The following is a 23,278-nucleotide window of genomic DNA, read 5'->3' as shown; positions in this document are numbered from 1 at the left end:
AGTGAATACTACATGTTATCATTTGTAAACTATATCATGGCTTACAGAATGATTGTTTAGTTTACTGCATGATATTCCATGTAATGACAGCTGTTATAAATAAAATTCTTATCTCAGGGTGTCGCAAGGTATTATACCTTCTCATCTGCAATAATGCATAGCAGCAATAACCAGTACCATATAGTCAACTCCAATGACCACAAAAGTCATTGACCACAATTATATCATCAATAATATTTATTAAGTATCTACTAACTGTGACCACCGTACTTGACACTGAGGTCACACATACAAAAAATGGCATGCTGCCTGCCTTCCCATAATAAGATAATAGAAAAGATTAAACATATATTATGAATACCATTAATCAAGTATTTATTAAGTACCTATGAAGAAGCAGGCACTCACTATGCTAAGTACTAGTGGTACAGGTGAAAAGAATGAAATTAGGCCTATTTTCTAATGAGAAAGAAGTGTGTGTGTGTGTTTTGGGGCATATACTCTGAATGTATATATACTTATAGTTATATATAGTTTATATATCTTATATATACTTTCACACACACACACATATATTTATATATATATATATATACATATATATATACACTTGCATGTATCTGCATATAGCATATATGATTGTGTATGTTGTAATGTATGCATTTATGTACAGATATTGAGGCAAGGAGCAGCAAAGTGGCACAGTGGAGAGAGCATCAAGCCTGGAGTTAGGAGGACTTGGATTCAAATGTTCTTAGACATTTTTTAGTTGTGTGACCCATTGCCAGTCATTTAACCACTGTTTGCCAAACCCTTGCCTCTCCATTTTAGAGTTGTTACTAATACAGAAGATAAAAGTTAATTGAAAATAAATCCCCCCCTTGATAAAGAAATTGCAGCAGAGATTACGTGACTTTCCCTGGGTCACATAATTTATAAGCATCTGAGGATAAAAATTTGCATTTAGGTCTCCCTGAATATATATCTAGAGCTTTATGTGCTGCACCAACCAGTTACCTAATAATTTACTTCTTTAATATTTCAAAGTTCTATGATTTAGCTCATATAGGTATCCATTCTATCAATACAAATTGTAACCTCCCTGCAATGAGATCACTTTAATGCATTCCTATCATCAGAATAAATACAAAAACAAACCAAAAAATTCTGACTTGTTGTTCAACAAACTGACACTGATCCTTGCTGAGCCTTACAAAATGTTCTTGACAAATTAATCAATTAATTAATGATATATCACATTATAGAGTTTCCAAAGTGTTCCACTGAAGTTATCTTATCCATGTCAGAAAAAAAAGGAAATTGTGAAGTAACTAATATAGGTAGTACTTTTCACGTTTTACGCATAAAAAGACACTGAGACTTGGAGCAATTGAGTGACTTCCCTATGTAGCTAGTACAATATCAGAAACAGAATTTGAATCTAAATCTTTCTGATTCTAATCAGTCTGCACTTGAAGATCTTTTTTATTAATACTAATATGATATTCCAAAGTTAGATTAACATAGGATCAGTTCCATGACAGAGGGAGCCATCAAAATAGAAATTTGATAGGCAAATATAGATTAGAATGATGATATTAGATTTATACCAGGAATATATGAATGACTTAGTAGCAAAACCTTAAATGCATGATTTTTTAAAAAAAGGTTGGGTTATCGATGTAGCAATATTAAGGGATGAATAACCCAAGGAGACATCCTGATGATGGATAGTGAAGACAACCCTAAGCATATAGGGTAGGATTCTTTTGAACAACACACTTGAGGACCTGGAAAAATGGATTATCTGCATTATTATAGGGAAAGTCTACCCAAATTTCATTGCATATATGAGTGTTTAGTTAACTAATTGTAGTAATGAGAAAAATAACAAAATGTATGATAATATGAATAGTCAATGAAGGATTTAACAAAATGCAAAACTTATTTATGTTGACAAAAAATTGTTAGGTACAGACATTTTTAAAAAGATTTCCTTAATATGACAAAGATTATGTATTTAAGACCATGAGCTTTCAGTTTAAAGTAAAGAAAACTTTACTGGTAATTTTATTGGAAATCTTTTATTTCATCCCCCCCCCAAAATCAACAACTCTCAAGGAGAACAATTTGAAGACCCAGTCTAAATGAATATAATTTATTTAGAAAAATCTAAAGGAGAATAATAGAAAAAGGAGAATTAATGTGGATCTACTTCACATTATCTGATGTAAGCATACGGTGCAACTCAGTAATCTTCAAAACTATTTGATTAGTCAAAATAAATACTAAAATAAATTACTCAAAGTAAATAATTAATAAGCAAAACCAATTAAGTACAATGTTATATTAACTGAAGAACAAAAACTGCTTGAGGAGAATAACAGTCTTAAATAACAGTCTGAGAAAACTGGTAAGCAGTTTGGCAAAAATTAGATTTAGAACAACATCTTAAATCTTATACCAAAACAAATTCAAAATGGATAAAACCCTAATTCAAAAAACAGATTATTTTTTAAAATCTGGTGGCTGGATGGAGATACCTTTCATATATGTGGTTGGGATAAAAATTCATGACTAAACAAGAGATAGAGGAAATCATAAAAAACAATATTCACATTAGACAGATTTAAAAAAATCTATGACTGCACAAACAAAATTTTCAGTTAAGGAAAACTATTTGTGTCACTTGGTTCTAATATAGCTCTGATATAAAATATCTAAATTTAGCACAAATATGTAAGGTCAAGAACTATTCAATGATATTATTCAAAGGTAAGGTGTGTAAAGAAAAATGAAAAAGAAACTATATGCTCTAAAATATTTATAGCAACTCTTTTTGTAGGGGCAAAGAACAGAAAACAGGGGATGTTCGTCAATTGAGGAATGGCTAAACAAAGATGTGGTATATGCTTTTAATGTAATATCATTGTGCCATAAGAAATAGCAAACAACATCATCACAGAAAAACCTGGAAAACTTATATGAAGTGATGCGAAGTGAAGTGAGCAGAACCTGAAGAAGGTTGTATGCAGTAACAACAATCATGTATGGTGATCAACTGTGAATGATTTAGCTATTATCAAGAAAACAATGACCCAGAACAACTTTAAGGGATTTACGAAAAAAAAAAAAGTAACATTTGCCATAGAAGGAACAGAATCCAAATACAGGTTGAAGCATACCATTTTTCACTTTATTTCCTCCATGACTTTTTCTATTGTGTAAGCAATATATGTCTTTTTCCACAACATGATGAAAGAGGAAACATGCATCATATGATAACATATATATATACAACCTTTATCATATCACCTTTCTTCCAGGAGAGGGGGATGAATGGGAGGGAGAGAGAAAAAAAGAATTTCAAAGAAAATGAAAAAAAAATAATTTATAAGACTAAATAAAAGTAAAATATCTCTAGTTTCACTACTTACAAGCAAATTGATAAAAGTATCAGTGATGGAGGGGTTATTAAAAATAAGCATGCTAATACACAATTTGTTAGTGAAATTTTCATTTACTTCACTAATTCTCGAAAATAGTTTGCAATGATCCTAGGAAAATGAATTAATTTTTCATGCAATTTCACTCAATGACATTAGAAAGAGGTCAAAGACCAAGCAAGAAGCCGCACATGTGTCATATGGATATAGTGTAATATTATTACATTTAAAATGTTGAGCACAAAAAATTCAGAGAATTGAAAAGGCTTGTTTGAATTGATGTAGATCAATGTAAACAAAACCAAGAGAACAATATACACAAAGACTACAATAATGTAACAGGAAAACAAAAAGACAACAGAATTAATATTAATGCAAGTAGCAATTGAATATGATATGAAATGGCTCAAATGATAGTGTGCTGAACCTGGAGTAAGGAAGGCTTTACTTCAAAATGCCTCTCAGATACTTACCAACTATGTGGCTCTGGGTAAGTCATTTACTCTTTATCTACCCCAGTATTCTGATCTATAAAATGAATATAATAATAGCACCTACCTTTTAGGACTGATGTGAGTCTATAGCCTGATACCTAACAAAAAGTAAGCATTATATTAAATGTTATCTATTAAATAAGAACTGTATAAGTAAATAACTATAAAATAAACATTGCAACCTGTATATTCCTAATAGAGATGGTTGCTTATGTATATGAAATAAGGCATTTCATATTGATGGATATAATCAATGTATCATGTTATTTCCATTAAATGTACTTTTTTGTTACAAGGGATGGTTGGGGGTGCGACAGTAGTATTGGGAAGTTAATGATACCTCTAACAAAACCAAAGATATCAGGAAATGTTAAGTAGGGAGTGGGTGGACAGGGGCCAAGAAACAAGTTTTCATATATATTTGTAATGGAATACAATTGTGCCATAAGAAATTACAAACCAGATGATCCCCCAAATCTGGAAAGACATATGAAGTGATACAAAGTGAAGTGAATAGAACCAGGAGAAGGCTGTACATAGTAACAACAATAATGTATGATGATCAACTGAGAATCAATTAATTATTTTCAAGAAGATAAGGATCCAGAACAACTTTGAGGGACTAATGAAGAAAAAATATATAGTTATAGCCATATAAGGAACCCTGAACAAAGAAATATGTAAACTAAGCCTTGAAGGCTTCCAGGTAGTAATGTGGAGAAAGTAAATTTAAAGTATATAGAAAAATGTGAGTGAAAATTTGGGGGTGAGTTGGCAGGAGAAGGCAAGATCACACTGAGAAATAATGAATAATATCATTTGAAAACATTACTGGCTGCGTGACCATGGTGAGTTACTTAAATTCTCAGGACTCCAGGCAGCCTTAATATTATAAATTTTGGAATATGTACTGATAATGTTTTTGACAGAAGACATTTCCTTATTGGGAGGTCACGTAACAATGCAATCACAGCTTAATCTGCCTGTCTATCTATCTTTCCATCTATCTATCTTATCTAGTGGATGATTTTCCCTACTATGGGTTGGGGACTAGGAGGGACACTAAATCATTGGGTAAGATATTCTTGTACTGCTTATTAGATCACAAATTCCTTGAAGGGTCCTTTTATATCTCCAGTGTCAAAGTTAAGGATCAGCTAGAGAAATGAGGTGGAAATAGTGCTACATAGAAGTTAGTGAAGTAATATGGGTTCTATCACTTTGGTATTGATAATAATGCTAAGGCCATTGTGTTTGAGAGGTGAAATATTGTGTTTTAGAGGTGAAATAACACTTCAAAATCAAAGGTACAGTACTATTTCAAAGACTACACTCTACTCCAATAAAAGACCTTTGCAATTTTTAGCTGCCATCACACCTATCATAGAACAATCCAAAGAAGACCCATTGATGTCAGGCAGAAAATTCCCTTGATTGGTGGGAAGTTGTCTATGGAAGAAACAAAGAAAAATTATTATCTGCCCTATATTCAAAAGATGATCATGTGATGCTCTTTAAAACAAAAACAAAAAGTTAAAAAGGGGAAGAGGCATAGAAGTAGTTTTTAAATGAAGATTAAGCCCCAAAGTAGAAAACTGCCTCTTGTGAACCATATATACAGTGAATTGATTTTTGTCCCCAAAATAACTACTCTTAAATGAGATGGATGTGAAAATCAAGTTGTAAAGGACCAATGATTCTTCTCTTTGGTAACTAATCTCACTTGTCTATTTAAGCTTATCATATCCTTTGCATCTCTTGTTACACAAATTTGTGTAACTGAGAAAATTGTATTTGTAGACATTGAATTCTAAACAACTGAATGAAATATTGTCATATTCCACAAATGTACCAGATTTCTTCACCATTTTCTTTGGAGGATTGGAGAGTAATGGGTAATGTTTTTAACTAAATAGATCCTCTGAAAATGTTTAAAATATATAACTAATAATGATAGATGATAATAAATTTATTATTCTTTCCATTAGAGGCGATGTGGATAGAAAACTGGGCTTTGAGATGGGATGAGCAGAGTTTGCCTTAGATACTTAGTAACTGTTTGACTTCACAAAAGTTACTTAATCTCTGCTTGTTACAGTTTTCCTCATCTTTAAAATGATATTAGTAATAGCATTTATCCCTCAAAGCTGTTGTGAGGATCAAATAAGATAACATTTGTAGTATTTAGTACAGTTCCTGGCACATACCAAGAACTTAATAAATGCATATTCCTTCTCTCTTTTCCCCATAATATAAGGCAACATGGGGACAGGGGGCGGGCAGTCTCTCTATTCCCAGGAATCCTACATTCTTAATTATTTTCCCCCTTCAAAACCAATTTTAAAATAAATTATTTCAACAAGGCACTTTGTTCCATCTTTAAATGCTTGCTCCTCTTCCCTGCTGTTATTCCATACTAATCCTACCATATTCCTTCTCCTCACCTATTCTAGATTGGCCTAAGGAAAAACATAATGCCATGAACCTGGATTCAAATCCTGACCTGATTGCTGTAGCTAAAAAAAAGTTGGCATATCTTTTATTTTGGTACTTCACTATGTGACCTTAAACAAGTAAGTGACAATCTCATTTGAGGGAATTAGTTAAGCTAGATTACATCTAAGGGTTCTGTGATTCTATAAACTGTGATTCTTTGATTTCTATGATTTTGTGAAACTGTCAAGAAACCAGGCTGATAGGATCCACTACATATTACAAGAAACTAAAAGGAATACTGTAGTTGTTCATCCTTGATTTTCATTCCAGTGTATTGATTTTCTCCCCTGTTTGCCCCACATGCTTCTTTATGGAATATAAATTGACTCCATTTTGTCTGTTTTCCCATTTTTCTTAATATTATCTCCTTATATAATATAGTCAGTTTTGCTGGATAGTTGATTCTTGGTTGCAGACCCAGTTCTCTTGCTTTCCAGAATATTGTATTCCATGCCTTCCAGTTCTTCAATGTAGATACAGCCAGATCCTGTGTTATCTTAACTGTTTCCTGGTATCTGAATGACTTCTCCTTAGCAGCTTGTAATATTTTTTTTCCCTTGATCTCGTAGTTTTTGAATTTGGCTATAATATTTCTGGAAGTTGTCAGGGGTGGATTAAATGTAGGAGGTGATCTGTGGATTCTTTCAATCTCCACTTTTCCCTCTTGGTTGAGAATGTCAGGGTAGTTTTCTTGGATAATTTCCTGTACGGTGATGTCCAAACTTTTTTCTTTTGTCATAATGTTCCTGTAGACCGATAATTCTTAAGTTGTCTCTTCTAGCTCTGTTCTCTAGAGCTTTGATTGTATCAATGAGGTGTTTCATATTCTCCTCAAATTTTTCATTTTTTAAATTTTGTTTGATATATTCCTACTGCCTATGAAGTCATTTGCTTCTATTTGTTGAGTTCTATTTTTTAAAGACTGAATTTTACCCCTAGCTTTTTGGCCATCCTTCTCCTTCTAGTCTGATTTTCTTTGTAGATCATCTTTTGCCTTCTTTGCTTCATTTTCCAGCTGGTCAGTTTTGGCTATTAAGACTTTATTTTCTTGTTTTAGGTCATGTATTTCCTTTTTCAAATTGTCTTCATGTTCTCTTGATTATTTTTTTAAGTTCCTGAAGTGCCTGAGTTAATTGAATTTTGAGATCTTCCAAAGCCTGTGTCCAATTCGCAGGAGCTTCCTGATCTTCTATTTCATTTGCTGTTTTTTTTTTGCTTCCTGGAAAGAAGCTGTTGACTGTAATTTCTTTTTTCTTTTTCTGTTGTTTACTCGTATTTTTATCTTTTCTGTTCTGCTGGTTTAAGCAGATGGATTTAATAAGCTTTGATGAAAGATCTTCCCCTAGCTGGCAATGGAGATTTGCAGTCATGTTCTCTGCAGCCAATGGGGGAGGGGTGTTGGAGTTTCCCTGCCCTCTGAAGACTTCTTTTTTGTCCAATTGATGGGATTAGGCCTGGATTAGTCTGTATTACTTAATGTGTCCTGAGGCTAAAACCACAAGAGAGAAAAAAAGGGGGGGGGGACAAGATAGAGTGTTTTCACTGAGCTGTTCAGCAGTAGGGTCCCCCTGCTCTGTCCTGCTATTAGACCTGGTTTTATTTCCTCTCAAATAGCTCTGTTCTCTATCTTGGTGTGGTAAATCCAGTAGGTCTGAAGTTTTGCTCCATCTAAGCTGCCATCTTCCAAGAGTTTTTGCTGTGTTTCTCTAGCTTTCTTCTTTAGCCACTTCCCCAATTCCTGTGTTCAACTCACCGAGTCAAGTTCCAGCAAGGCCATCTCTTCAGGCTGGTGTGCCAGCCTGCCTGGAGATTTCAGGGGCCACTGGAAACTCTGCACAGTCCATGGGGTCGGGGCCCTGGGATTCCCCTTCTATACCCTCATAACCAACAGTTCAAGAATTCAAGCCTTTTTCTTGGTGTACCTCTTGAGCTGTCCAGCAGTAAGATCCCCCTGCTCTGTCCTGTTGCTAGATTTGGTCCTCTTCTCAAATTGCTTTGTTTTCTATGTTGGTGTGGAAAGGGTGTGGTGGTTTTAAGATTTGCTCTGTCTAAACCACCATCTTTCCACAATCCCCCCCCCATACTTCATTTTCAAAGAGGACTAATGTCATCATTTAGTGATATCTTGATTTGTGTGTAAATTAGATTTAAGTAAGCCAGAGTTGCATAGAGAAAGAATCCTCACTCTCTCTTCTAGAGTTATTAAAGTCCAGTGGTGAGAACAATAAGGACTAGTAATGGTCCAAGATGCAGTGGATGATGTTAGCATCTTCAATGTCTGTGAAAATCAAATTAGGTAATATTTATAAAAAAACTTAGCACAGTTTCTGGCACATAAGTTCTTTTAAAATGCTTCATTCATTTCTTTCTTCCTCCAAGTTAGCCTCCATACCATTTCCAAACTATTTTCCTATTTCCTGTAACTTCAAATATAAAATCGTCTGACATTTACAGCTTTTCACAACCTGGATCATTCCTTTCTTTCTACTTTTCTTGTATCTAACCTTCTTCCATATACTTTACAATTTTTCTATATTAATTTACTTTCAGTTCTATTCCATGATAGACTCCCACTAGAAGCTATTTCATAAAGGAGAGTATCCAGATGGAACTGGAGAAAGTCATACAACCATGTTGACTGAATTCTTTACATTTTATGTTATCCAGTCTCAACTGGGTCCACACTACAACAAGGCTATTCTCTTATTCCTCCTTAATTGATTCTCTATCTCATTTGCCACAAATAGAAGGAATGAAATTAACTCCCAAAAGGGAATAATACTTGTGTTTGAGGAATTTGTCAATGTGAATACATAAAGTATATTTGTTTTTGTTTTTACATTTTTAAGCCCTTAACTGCTGTGTATTGTCTCATAGGAGGAAGAGTGGTAAGGGTGGGCAAAGGGGGTCAAGTGACTTGCCCAGGGTCACACAGCTGGGAAGTGTCCGAGGCCAGATTTGAACCTAGGACCTCCCATCTCTAGGCCTGACTCTCAATCCACTGAGCTACCCAGCTGCCCCACATAAAGTATATTTGAAAGAATGAAAAGATCTGTGGGGCTTCACTACATATATATTCTGTATGTCTCTCTCTCTCTCTCTCTCTATATATATATATATATATATATATACTCATATTTTCTTTCCTAATGGAATATAAGTTTCTTGATGGCAAATGCTTTATTACTTTTTTCTATCCTCAGCATTTATTACATTGTCTGGATCAAAGTACATACTTCATAAATACTTAATACTTAATTATCTTGAAAAACATTTCATTTCATTAGATTTGGCCCATTTTTTCAGCCAATCAAGTACTTTTAAAATTCTAATTCTTTCAGTTAGTGCAATTACTGTTTCTCCCCATTTTATATAATATGTAAATTCATAAACTTTTTATTTATGCCTTCCTTCAAAATCATTTACAAAGTTGTTGAATGGATTACATCCAAGGGTGGTTGCCAAAAGGTGACTCCAAATACCACTTAGTACTTGTGAAAATCATAGTCATATGTGGATAAATATCACTCCTTAAAACGTGGCTTGTGCATGTAGTCTATAGCAAAAAAAACCCAATCATATGTCCTTTTATATATTTCAGACATGCCATGGCTGTGATGTTTTCTCTGGAATGATGGTAGAAAACACCTATATTGCATATGCAAGTTCCCAAATCCACCATTTAACAAGTATGTAATCTTAGGCAGTTCATTTAAATTCTGTGGGCTTCATTTTCCTTCACTGTAAAATGGAGATGTTAATAAAATTCCACAATCTTCTTCATAGCAAATAAGGTAACATATATGAAATCACTTTCTAACAATACATTCCTAAATATTCTCATAAGATTTCCAAAAGATTGCAAAGAAAAAAACTGAGTTCCTATCAGTAGTCTATCAGGCAGGATGGTTTACTGTCCAAATTGATCCCACAGAAAATTTAAAAACAGTTTGACAATCTATATTTTGACAGAAATCACAGCAATGCTATTTAGATACAGCAGGACACTTTCTTTCTGCCAGATATACTTGACTTAATAAAAGTGCAGTGTCAAATTGACAGGCAGTGCGATATAGGGGAAAGAACACTGAGGCTGGAGTAAGGAGAGGTAGCTATCCTGACACTAGATTTATGGTGTTGGGCAAATCACATCACTGAACAAGTCTCTGTTCTTCATATATAAAATTTTTGACCAATAAGTGAGTATATATTAATAATTTACTATACATCAAGGTTTATATAAAACAGGTGGAAAATAAATTTTGCAAGATAATTTTGAGACAGAAGACTCTAGCTGTTTGGGAATTCAAGAAAGGCTTCATGTAGGAGGTAGCCCTTATGCTAAGCTTTGAAGGATATTATAACTACTAAGAAGAGATGGTGAAAAGGGAGTGCATTCCAGGCATTCATGAGAAGCAAACCAAAGTACATAGTTGGGAGATGCAGTGTCATCTTAAAGGGATATGAAGGGAAATAATATATAATTAGCCCAGAAAGGATGATTGGATCTAAGTTATGAAAGGTTTTAAATGCCAAATGAAATAGCCCTTGCATTTACTGAGTTGGGGAATGACATGGCCAGAATTGTGCTTCAGGAAAATCTCTTTGCCTGCAGAAGGGAAGATGAATTGGGCAGAGATTAGAGACTTACAGCAGGGAAACCAATTAGTAGGCTATTGAAGTAGCCTAAGCAAGAGGAGTTGATGTCCTGGACTAGGGTGATGCTCAAATAAATATAGAAGGGGAAAGATGTGAAAAATTTTGTTGTGACATAATTATCCAAATTTGGCAATTGATTGGCAAGTGGAGTGAGAGAGAATAAAGAGTGGAGCATCTGTCTAAGGTAGCAAGTCTGGGCAACTAGAAAGATAGTGACTCTCTTGGGAGACATATGCAAGTTCAGAAGATGTGGGATTTCAGAAGACATATAATGCATTCTATTTGGGATATTTGAGTTGGAGAATCCTGCAATATATTCCTCTGGAATATATTATAAACTGATGGTGATGTTGTATTCAAACTCAGGAGAGAGACTAGGACTGGGTTTATAAATATGGCAACCATCTGCATAGAGATAATAATGAATCCTTTCTCAATCTTGATACAAATTTTTGAACCAGTGCACATGCAGAAACAAGCAAACTATGCCCAATTGAATAAGTGTTATATACAGGTTGATTTTACTTCCCATACTATTGTTAAATGGACCTCCTTCTGTCAATTGAAAGATTATCTATGAATGTTCCATTTCATTCTAATTCAGAACCAGAAACACTGTACTGGCCAAAATGATCTTCTGTTTGAATGGAGGAAGAGCAATATGGAAGAATAAGTGGGACCCAAGGGGATCAAAAGGCCAAATATGGAAGTGCTATCATCTGGGGCCATGTTGCTTTTATAGAGGTAGGCTATAATTTTGGGGAAAAAAATACCCAAAGCCTTAGCCTTCTTCTGACTGAATGGAATCAGAAATTAAATTGTCTGTGGTTATTTAATGATTATTGACTAATGTTAATATACTTTATGTCTTTAGGAACTGAATCATAAAGAATATTATAAAGTGTTATTTCTTGAATTTGTATAATCTGTATTGTAAAGATTAAAAATGATAAAGGCTAATAATATGAGAAAAACTAATATTTTATTTTGGCCCATGTTGGTAGAATAAAATCTACTATGCACCTGTAAAATTTTCAAATTACCGCCTCAGCCATTACGTTCCCTACCTCATCTTGTCTGTGTAGCAAAAGAGGAAGTCAAGCCCGACTTCCCAATATTTAAAGATGGGCTTTACTTTGAAGACATCATCCAAAAGAGGAAACCCGTTGGACCATGGGAAATGTAGTTTCAAAGTCCCCACATGTCCACAGGAAGTTTTCACATATCTACATATCCTGAGGCTTAATATCTTTAAAATGGAACCCTAGAAATTCTAAATAACACAGTATAATATGTGTGATAATGATCTCTAGGTCTGTGAACTATGGAGGGCCTAAGATTTCTCCTAAGACTATAGTTTGTGAATTGTGTGGGAATCATGTTAAATGAACTCCTTGGGAGTTTTTGTATGGTGTTTGGGTGGAGATTAGGAAATGTGCAACTAGTTCTTTGTTGAGTCTCTGGAATAAGGGAGATACTTAGAAAAATAATACTAATCCTTCTCAGGACCTTTATGATCACTTCATAATTGGGGATATCTAAAAATATACCAAATACACTTCCAATGATTTTCTGAGAACCGGGTAGACTGTGTCATAAGAGCAACATATACTCCACAAAGGTTTATGAAATAGGAGAATAGGTGGTTAGGGATATTGCCAATGACATTCAAGCCAATAAAGGATGCAAAAAATATTTACTTGGTATCATGGATGTTTGGTGAGCCTTCTTTCTGAATAAGCCTTTCTCTCCTGCTTTGGTGTATGAAGATAACCTTTAGCTTTTCTGGAGGCTTATTTCATGGCAACAAAAGCTCTTCAATTGCTAACTTGGAACTGAATGTTCATCTGAAAGCTTGGAGAGAAGAACACATTCTTCCTTGGTAGTTGAGCAAGGCAAGAATTTCATCCCTACTGGCAGAGGAAGGGTCTGTAGGCCTCTTTCTCTAGTTGCTATGTGCCTATGAAAGAATGAAAACTTTGTTCTGTATATATTGTATTTATCTTTTCCTAATATTAGGTATATATCAGAGATGGAATGTACTAGAACCTTCTGAAATCCACCAAATGGAATGGATTATTGTCTTTAAATAGGTGTGACAGCTGAGTTGGATGAGAAGACACCCCTGAAGAATGACTGGTTTGATCCAGGCCAGACAAATCATTCTGGCAGCCAATGTCAGGGAAAGAATCAACTATTGGCTATGAAACATCCCCTTGGAGAGGGAAATATTTAGTAGTGACCACTTTAAGTTTAAGTCCACTCTTCCCAGTGATCATTGTGGTAGAGAAGAACATGTTTCCACTTTGAGGTGTTGTACTTAGCTTCTTGTTCTCTGTTCCCAGTAAATATCCCTTTTTTACAGCTAATCTGGCGTTTATTATATACATGGAATTGGGGTGATATTAACTGACATTTGGTACTGTGAGAACTTGCTGGATGGGGATTCATGTGCCAAAAAAATTTTTCACTACACAACATAGAACAAGAAAGACAAGAAAATAAATATTAAAGTGACTAAATCTTGATTTAAATTTAAGTTTTCAGCAAATATCTAATTGATATCTTTCCCTGGCAGATAGTCTAGCATTTTATTTTAATACAATGTGGCAGAGTTCCCATGATCAAATTAATATTTCTACTCTGCATATAAAATATTCCTTGAGATATTTATTTTGAAATTAGATTAGAAAGACAACCTCAATCTCTTAAGGTTCTAAATGTAGTAAGCGTTTTCTTGGAAAATAAACTGATAGTTTAGGTGGTGAATGGATGAGTGAGTCTGAAACCTAAGCATTATACTTGTTATGTTCAAACCCTGGGAAATGTTGGTCTCACCTTGATTGACAGGGGAGACAGTTGGAGACATTGGAATGTTCCCAGATGCCATGAGCCAGGGGCAAAAGTCGGTTGGTCTGAGAGTATAAAAACCCTAAGAGCCATCTGGGAGGGGCCTTGGACCATTGATCTTTGGGGTCTTGGTTCTTGACCACTGATCTTTGGGTCTCTGACTGTTGGTCATTGTTTCTCTCTGAATCTCCCTAGATCTTTAGGTATATGGATCATCATAGCTATTTAGGTATCTGGGCCTGGGTGGTGAACAGGAGAAAGGAGGTCTGAGAAGAAAAGGGTGTATTTTAAGGGTGGTTACTTCCTGAAGGCTGTGAAGGCTAACACATCACAAACTGATAATAGGAAAGCTGAGAGGGATTCATCAATAAAGCTGCATCCAACAGAGCAGACCCTCTCTGATTTGGCAGTGGTCAAGCTGAACCAGGGGTTGTGAAGAACAATAGCTCCAGCTTTATAAATTAATAGCCTCCAGTCCTGAGAGATTATAGCCTATAGATATTAGCTTGATAGGGATTCCAATCCCCAATCTGTATCCTGATTATCCTTTCCCTAATTAAGATCATAGATAAAGCATTTAATAAGTACCTTCCTGAGTGGTCATTATATCATGGCCCTTGGGGAGGGAGCAAACTCAGTCAGATGAACGACATGATCCAAGGCTAATCAAACCTCAATATTAATAACTGATCAAACCTAGGGGGGACCTTAAAGGGTTACCCATCCGCCTGACCATTTAGGGTCCTTCCTGGGCAACTGTTATCTAGAAGGGAATTATAACATCTAACAAGGGTGATTGGGTTGGTGTTCCACCATTCACCAGCAACCTAGGGGAATATAGAGTCACAGCTTCCCTCACCAGTATCCATATATCTCCTAGGAGTAAAGTATCCCCTATTTCTTTATAACATACTTTAAATGTGCAAATAAAAAGAATTGAGACAATATTTGTTAATTACCTTGCAAACCTTAAAGTGTTACATAAATATGCAACACTGTTGTTGATTTTGTTATAGTTTTTGTGTTTGGGTCAAAGACTAAGGTTTGAGTCATCAATGTAGCTTCCTACAGGCTTAAATATAAAACCAATTTACAAGGAGCCAAAGGCTCTTTCCTCAAACTTGAAACATACTTCGTATTGGTATATAAACATAGCAATAACAAAAACAAAGGGAAGTTCTGCCCAACCAAATCAATGTTATCTCCCTGAATATCTTTATTTTTGTATGAGATTCTCCTTTTTCAAGTTTTTTTTGAAAAAAATTTTTCCATGGTTCCATGATTCATATTCTTACTCTCTCCCCCCCAGCACCCCCGCCCCCCGTAGCCAACACACATTTCTACTGGTTACTTCATCTGTCATAGATCAAGAACTATTTCCATATTATTGATAATTGTTTCAGGGTGGTGATTTAGAGTTTACTTCCCAGTTCATGTCCACATCAACCCATGTGTTGAAGCAGCTGTTTGTCTTCTGTGTTTCCACTCCTGTAGTTCTTCCTTTGAATGTGGGTAAATCCCTCATAAATCCCTTAGAGTTGTTGTGGGTCATTGCATTGCTGCTAGTACAGCAGTCCATTACATTCAATTTTACCACAGTGTAACAGTCTCTGTGAACAATATTCTCCTGGTTCTTCTTCTTTCACTCTGCATCATTTCCTGGAAGTCATAGAATTCTTCCAATTCATTACTCCTTTGAGCACAATAGTATTCCATCACCAACAGATACCACAATTTCTTCAGCCATTCCCCAATTGATAGGCATACCCTCATTTTCCAGTTTTTTACTATCACAAAGAGCTTGGCTATAAATATTTTTATACATGGCTTTTTCCTTATGATCTCTTTGGGGTACAAACCCAGCAATGGTATGGCTGGATCAAAGGGCAGGCAATCTTTTAGTGCTCTTTGGGCATAGTTCCAAATTGCCATCCAGAATGGTCTAATCCAGTGGTTCCCAAACGTTTTTGGCCTACTGCCCCCTTTCAAGAAAAAATATTATTTAGTGCTCCCTGTAACATACTATCACCACTCCCTTACAGTTATTCACTGCCCTCAAATGCACCTATGGCCATCACCGCTCCCCTGGATCACTGTAGCACCCACCAGGGGGCAGTGGCACCCACTTTGGGAATCAATAGTCTAATAAATTCACAACTCCACCAGCAGTGCATTAATGTCCCAATTTTGCCACATCCCCTCCAACATTCATTACTCTCCTCTGCTGTCATTTTAGCCAATCTGTTAGGTATGTGGTGATATTACAGAGTTGTTTTGATTTGCATTTCTCTAATTATTAGAGATTCAGAACACTTTCTTATGTGCTTATTGATAGTTTTGATTTCTTTATCTGAAAATTGCCTATTCGTATCCCTTGACCATTAATCGATTTGGGAATGGCTTGAATCTTTGTACAACTGATTTAGGTTCTTGTATATTTGAGTAATTAGACCTTTCTCAGAGTTTTTTGTTATAGATATTTTTTTTCCAATTTGGTGTTTGCCTTCTGATTTTGGTTACATTGTTTTTGTTTGTGCAAAACCTTTTTAATTTAATAAAATTGAAATTATTTATTTTACATTTTGTAATTTTTTCTAACTCTTGCTTGGTTTTAAGTTCTTTCCTTTCCCAGACATATGACAAGTATACAATTCTGTGTTGGCCTTATTTACATATAGTTTCCTTCTTTATATTCAAGTCATTCACCCATTCTGAATTTATCTTGGTGTAGGGTGTGAGAGGTTGATCTAAACCTAATTTCTCCCATATTGTTTTCCAATTTTCCCAGCAGTTTTTGTCAAAGAGTAGATTTCTGTAACAAAAATTGGGCTCTTTGGGTTTATCATAGACTGTCTTGCTGAGGTCACTTACCCCAAGTCTATTTAATATCTGCTACTTCTAGGTCACCTTCCTTCACTTTTTTTTCATTATTTCCCTTGATATTCTTTATCTTTTGTTCTTCCAAATGAATTTTGTTTTAGTTTTTTCCAATTCTATAAAAAATGTTCTTGGTAGTTTGATATGTATGGCACTAAACAGTGTTATGAATAATATTGCCTGTCTCCAAGAATCTAACTCTCAGCCTCTTATATGCAACTTCTTTGGAAAAAGGGATCACATAATGATGAACTGTAGGACTTGGAAACAAGCAACTAGAAATAATAACTTCAGAAATTAGAACTTTAGAAATGATAACAATTATGGAAATAATAACAATTATGGAAATAATAATGATTATAGAAATAATAACAATTATGGAAATAATGATTAAAATAATGATTTCAGGAATCGCAACTTTAGGACTAATAACAGATGTAGGAATATGGATCAGGAAATTGATAACTCATACCAAATGACTCCAGAGCAATATATCTTGAGTGTACCTCGGCCCCGAACCACCCAGGGTGCTACAACCCCTCAAGGAGGAGCCCAAGGATCTACCCAAAGATTATTAAGGTGTACAGGGTGTGTGTGGGGGGTGTTGAAGCACAGGAATTAAAGGATACAACCTTTGATTTTCCATATCCTGATGCCTTACTACTTGTTGTTCCCATCCACTGCACCACCATACTGATGAGCCCTATGTAACATTAAAGGTTGGTAATACCTATTATGACTGTCTTTTGGACACTGGAGCTTCCAGATTTGTATTGAAGAGTACACGAGACCAATATTTAATTCCATAGGATAAATAAGTGTAGTGGGGGTATTGGGGAAACCCCAAATCATTCCAAAGTTCTCCCCTAGAACAGTGTCTGAAGGACCCCTAAATGTGGAGCACTCTTTGCTCTTGATGTCTGGCTCCCCTATAAATTTGCTAGGGAGAGATCTTTTATGCAAGCTTAGAGCCACAATAAATTGCTCTCCAGATGGCTCTATGTCACTGGAATTGACTGAGGAATCCTTAACTTTGCTCCCTGTGCTTTTTTTTCCAATAGTCATGAGATGAAGGAATCTCTCACTTTTGAAATCCCAACAGATATACATGAGTCTCTCTGGGCCACATCATCTTCTGATGTTGGCCTACTTAAATTGGCTATCCCTGTCCAAACTAAAATGAAATCTAGCCCACCTCCTTCCATTCCTCAGTATTCTCTCTCCAAGGAGGCAATAGAGGGCTTTACCCCAGTGATAAATTCACTAATTGACCAAGGCATCATAATTTCCTGTAAATTTGAATACAATATGCCAATCCTGCCTGTTAAAAAGGCAAAACTGGGACTTGATGGCAAGCATCTCTATTTATTTGTCCAGGATTTGAGGGCTGTGAACAATCACGTTATAAAGAGACACCCTGTAGTTTCCAATATAAATACTATTCCTAGAACAGCTACATACTTAAAAGTAGTAGACTTGGGCTCAGGCTTCTTTTCTATACTTATACATGAGGATTCCAGGTATATCTTTGCTTTCACCTGGAAAGGTTCCCATAGACCTGGGCTCGTTTGCCTCAAGAGTTCTTAGACAGCCCTATATTGGTCACACAATTCTTAACTGCTGATACAGATGCCATTAAATTTAAATATAGGCATTTAATCCAATATATGGATGATTTGCTCTTGGCCTCACCAAATGCTGAGGAATGCCAAGAGGATAGCAAGCATCTCCTTTTAGAGCTACATAAGAGAGGCCACAAGGCCTCCAAATATAAAGTTCAGTGGTGTCTCCCAAAAGTGCAATATTTAGGTTTTATTTTAACTGCTGGGTCCGGATTAATTTCTCCAAAACGTATTGAAAGTATCCCCTTGTGGTAGCCAAACTGTGTTTTAAAATTAATATTCGATGCCTCTAAATTATGGTATTTATAAAAATTATTAAAATGCAGGAAAACAGTCCCAACTCACACTTTACCATGCTGCCTCCAGTCCAAAAGTCCCCTGACCATGCCAAAAACCCATTTCAATACAGCCCATGGAAACCAATGCCCAACAGGAAAAGGCTTAAGGAATTATGGGTATGGTAAAAGGGAGTTTGGGTAATGTAGTTTAAAAGGGTACAAAGGCTTTTTCAGCTTTACAATAGGGAAAGGGAAATTAGTTTGGGTAGAAAGGTCATTTTTATTATGTTAGCTTGTCCTACCCAAGAGTAATCAATGTTTTTCCAATTGTTTAGATCTAGTTTTAATTGTTTGGAAAGTGTTTTGTAGTTGTGTTCATATAATTCATGTGGTTTTTTTGGTAGATAGATTCCTAAGTATCATATATTATCTAGGGTGATTTTAAATGGTGATTCTCTTTCTACCTCTTGCTGCTGTGATGTGTTGGAAATATATAGAAATGCTGATGATTTATGTGCATTTATTTTGTATCCTTCAACTTTGCTAAAGTTGTTGATTATTTCTACTAGTTTTTAATTGATTCTCTAGGATTTTTTAAGTAGACAGTTATATCTGCAAAGAGTGATAGCTTAGTCTCTTCATTGCCTATTTTAATACAATCAATTTCTTTTTCTTCTCTAATTGCTACTGCTAGTGTTTCTAGTACTATGTTAAATAATAGAGGTGATAGTGGGCATCCTTGTTTCACTCCTGATCTTATTGTGAAGGCTTCTAATTTATTCCCATTGCATATGTTGCTTGCTGATGGTTTTAGATAAATACTGTTTATTATTTTTAGAAAAGGTCCTTCTATTCCTATAATTTAAAGTGTTTTCAACAGGAATGGATGTTGTATTTTGTCAAAGGCTTTTTCAGCATCTATTGAGATAATCATGTGGTTTTTGCTTCTTAGCTTGTTGATATGGTCAATTATGTGGATGGTTTTCCTAATGTTAAACCGTCCTTGCATTCCTGGTATAAATCCCACCTGATCATGATGGATAACCGTCATGATCACTTGCTGGAATATTTTTGCTAGTATTCTATTTAAGATTTTTGCATCTATGTTCATTAGAGAGATTGGTCTGTAGTTTTCTTTCTCTGTTTTTGGTCTGCCTGGCTTTGGTATTAGTGTCATAAAAGGAGTTGGGTAGGACTCCTTCTTTGCTTATTATGCCAGATAATTTGTATAGTATTGGGATGAGTTGCTCTTTGAATGTTTGATAGAATTCACTTGTGAATCCATCAGGCCCTGGTGATTTTTTTCTCAGGAAGTTCTTTGATTGCTTGTTCAATTTCTTTTTTTGATATTGGATTATTTATCAAATATCTTGATATTCTATTTCTTCTGCTGTTAATCTAGGCAATTTATATTTTTGTAAATATTAATCCATATCACCTATATTGCTATATTTATTGCCATATAATTGTTCAAAATAGTTTTTAATGGTTGCCTTAACTCCCCCTTCATTAGAGGTGAGATCTCCCTTTTCATCTTTGGTACTGGTAATTTCGGTTTTCTTCTTTCCTTTTTAAAATTTTTAATTAAATTTACCAGTACTTTGTCTATTTTATCCATTTTTTCAAAATACTAACTTCTAGTCTTATTTGTTAAATCAATAATTCTTTTACTTTTGATTTTATTAAATTCTCCTTTGATTTTTAGTATTTCTAATTTAGTTTTCATCTAGGGATTTTTAATTTGTTCACTTTCTAGTTTTTAATGTTGCATGCACAATTTGTTAACTCTGCCCTCCCTAATTTGTTAATATATGCACTCAATTATATAAATTTTCCTCTTAGAATTGCTTTGACTGCATCCCATAAGTTTTGGTAAGAAGTCTCATCATTGTCATTGTCTTCAATGAAATTATTAATTGTTTCTCTGATTTGTTCTTTAACTAACTTATTTTGGAGAATCATATTATTTAATTTCCAATTAGTTTTTGGTTTGCCTCTCTATGTAATCTTCCTAATAACTATTTTTATTACATTTTGATATGATAAGGTTGCATTTATTATTTCTGCTTTTTTGCACTTGTTTGTCATGTTTCTGTGCCCTAGTACATGGTCTATCTTTGTGAGTGTTCCATGTGGTGCTGAAAAAAAGGTGTATTCCTTTTTGTCCCTATTTATTTTTCTCCATGTATCTATTAACTTCAATTTTTCTAGGATTTCCTTCATCTTTCTTATTTCTTTTTTTGGTTTGATTTATCTAGATCTGAAAGGGAAAGGTTGAGATGACCCACTAGTTATAGTTTTGCTATCTATTTCATCCTTTAGCTCCATTAGCTTCTTCTTTAGAAATCTGGATTCTATACTGTCTGGTGTATACATATTGAGTACTGTTATTTCTTCATTGTTTATACTGAGTTTTATCAGGATGTAATTACCTTCCCTATCTCTTTTAGCCATGTCTATTTTTACTTTGTCTCTGTCAGAAATCATTATGTCTATTCCTGTCTTCTTTTTCTCAGTTGAAGTCCAATAGATTTTACTCTAGCCTTTCATTTTTACTCTATGTTTGTCTGCCTGTCTCATGTGTGTTTCTTTTAGACAACATATGGTAGGATTTTGGATTCTAATCCACTCTGCTATTTGCTTCCATTTTATGGGCAGGTTCATCCCATTCACATTCACAGTTATAATTACCAACTCTGTATTCCCAGAAATTTTGATTTTCTCTCCTTGTTCTGCCCTTTCTTCTTTCACTATTTCTTTCTATACCAGTGTTTTGTTTTTAATCAGTTACCCTGATCCCCTCCCTTATTGTACTTCCCTTTCTCCACTCTCCCTTCTGATTCCCCTCTTATTCTTCTTTAGGATCTTTTTAAGCTACCCCTCACCCTTTGCCTCCCTAGGGTTGCTTCCCTCCCCACCACTTCTTTTGTTACCCTTCTACTTCTCTATAGGGCTTGAATCAATTCTCTGCCCCCAATAGATCTGATTGTTCTTGTCTCTTTAATTTAATTTCAATGCACTTAAGTATTAAGTATTTCTTCTTTCCAAAGTCTTTACCCTTCAAGTGTATTGATCGTCTCACCTATTCTCCCCATTATATGTGGAATATAAATTTTACTCCATTTTGTCTGTTTTCCTATTTTTCTTAATATTATCTTATTTTTCCCTCTAGTTTTATTTTCTTGTTTTATTTCAGGTATTTCCTTTTTCAAATTGTCTTTGGCCTCTCTTGATTGTTTGAGTTCTTGAAGTTCTTGAGTTAATTGAATCTTGAGATCTTCCAAAGTCTGTGTCCAATTTGCTGGAGCTTCTTGATATTCTTCTATTTCATTTGCTGTTTTTTTTTTCACTTCCTCTAGAGCTGTCCAGCAGTAGGATCCCCCTGCTCTGTCTTGTTGTTAGATTTGGTCCTCTTTCTTCTCGAAGGGCTTTGTTTTCTATCTCTGTGTGGAAAAGGTGCAGAGGTTTCTAGATTTGCTCCATCTAAGCTGCCATCATCCCAGAATCCCCAAGAAACCCTTTTTTAAGTTGACCAGAATCCAAAGTCCTAATTAGGAAGCTTAAGTCCAAAGAGCCAAGAGATGCTGAAGAATTTGCTTAGAACATGAGACTAAGACCTCCAAGAATATCCCCAGAACTCACATTCAAGATAGTGTCCCACTGAAGTACGAATGAGAAGGAGTGTCTTCTCACTGAAAAATCAAGGAAGGAATCTCTCTACTCACCACCACAAGCTAACACAGGATCCAGGATCCAGTCTCCTCTTCCAATCTGGCTCACCAAGGCAGAGAGAGTGAAAGTTCTGAATATCTTTTTTGAGAGTAGCATATTTCTCTATCTTGCTAGAATAAAAGTGGAACAACACCTACATATCCAATTCCACTTTAATCTGCTCCATTTACCCCTAATCTTGGCCAATTCACAGCCTGGTAGCCATCCTCTCTCATATTTGTGCCACTCTTACTGTAAATATCCAGCTGACTTTAGCTCTGATGTAGCCCAGGCTCATGAACTCAAGTAATCCACCATCCACAACTCCATCATACTTGGCCATTCAGCCAATTTTTAAGCTTCTTTGACAGGAGTTTGAATGTTTTGAACACTAATGTTTTCAGACTCCTAGTAGACATCTTCAGAGCAGAGAAATAAGTTGTGACTATGCAATTCTAAATCCTACTTTTGTCCCTGTGACCATGGGCAAAATCATTGTTCTCTGAGTGGTAATATCTTTGTAAAATGGAGATAATGATGCACATAATGCCTACACAAAAGGTTGTATACATAAAGAACTTTTCAGGCTTTTAAATTATATATAAATATCAGCTATTATTCATAGCTTCTATGTACGTCATTCAGAAGTAGCTTGCCAGTTCAGAGATATGAACATTACTTCAAACTATTTTCAGTCTCCATAAGGGAAATGAATTAAAATAGTCATTTTTCTCCAATGACTCAGAGTAAGATTGTGTTATGCAGAAGGATTTAAAAAAATCTCTACCCACACAACACAGAACAAGAAATACAGGAATATAAATATTAAAGTGACTAAATCTTAA

This window comes from Gracilinanus agilis, chromosome 2, assembly GCF_016433145.1.
Source record: "Gracilinanus agilis isolate LMUSP501 chromosome 2, AgileGrace, whole genome shotgun sequence".
Taxonomy (NCBI): domain Eukaryota; kingdom Metazoa; phylum Chordata; class Mammalia; order Didelphimorphia; family Didelphidae; genus Gracilinanus; species Gracilinanus agilis.
Note: the sequence above shows the minus strand (reverse complement) of the source record.